Source organism: Tripterygium wilfordii, chromosome 10 (assembly GCF_013401445.1).
Source record: "Tripterygium wilfordii isolate XIE 37 chromosome 10, ASM1340144v1, whole genome shotgun sequence".
In the NCBI taxonomy this organism is placed as follows: domain Eukaryota; kingdom Viridiplantae; phylum Streptophyta; class Magnoliopsida; order Celastrales; family Celastraceae; genus Tripterygium; species Tripterygium wilfordii.
This window is the reverse complement of record NC_052241.1, coordinates 6,714,377-6,715,070: the sequence shown is the minus strand read 5'-3', so window position 1 is coordinate 6,715,070 and position 694 is coordinate 6,714,377. Positions and strand designations below refer to the sequence as shown.

The 694-nt window shown below is 40.8% G+C and overlaps 1 pseudogene; it reads right to left on the bottom strand.

Moving 5' to 3' along the window:
- Window positions 1–100, bottom strand: LOC120008318 (annotated as a pseudogene).
- Between the last annotated feature and the right edge of the window lie 594 nt (window positions 101–694).

Genomic DNA, 694 nt, shown 5'->3' with positions numbered 1-694 from the left:
AAACACAAATCATGAATTTTCATTGCAAAGAACAAGAAACCTTCTTCCAAGCTTGGGAGAGGTTTAAAGATTTGTTGTTTATGTGCCCTCACCATGGATTTCAAAAATTTCAAATTGTGAATTTTTTCCACAAATCTTTGACTCCATCTTTGAAGAAATTGGTCTCCACCATGACTCAAGGTGATTTTTTGAATAGGGATGCCAATGAAGCATTCACTTTCTTTGATGGGTTGGCGGAGGAATCTCGATCTTGGGAAGCTCCTCCACTAACCCGACATGATGTTGTGCCAAACTCTAGTGGCAAGTTTGTTTTGAATGAAAATGATGATGTGCATGCTAAACTTGCTTTGTTGTCCAAGAAATTGGAGTCCTTAGAGTCACAAAAGGCCCCTATAAATGTGGTTGGTGTTGATGAACAAGTTGCTTGTACTTTGTGTGAAAGTAGGGATCATAGGACGGATGAGTGTAATGCTCTACCGGCTTGTAAGGAAGTCCTATTTGGGCAAGGTTACAATGGGAACAATTCTCAAAACTTTAGAAAGCCCTACCCTACTAATAACCAAGGCAACAATTCTTACAATGAGAATTACCCTTGGAGGAATCATCCAAACTTTGGGTGGAGGAATGATGGGAATGCTCAATCTCAATCACTCCCCCCTCCACCCCAACAACAATTGCCTCCTCCAAGTGTTAC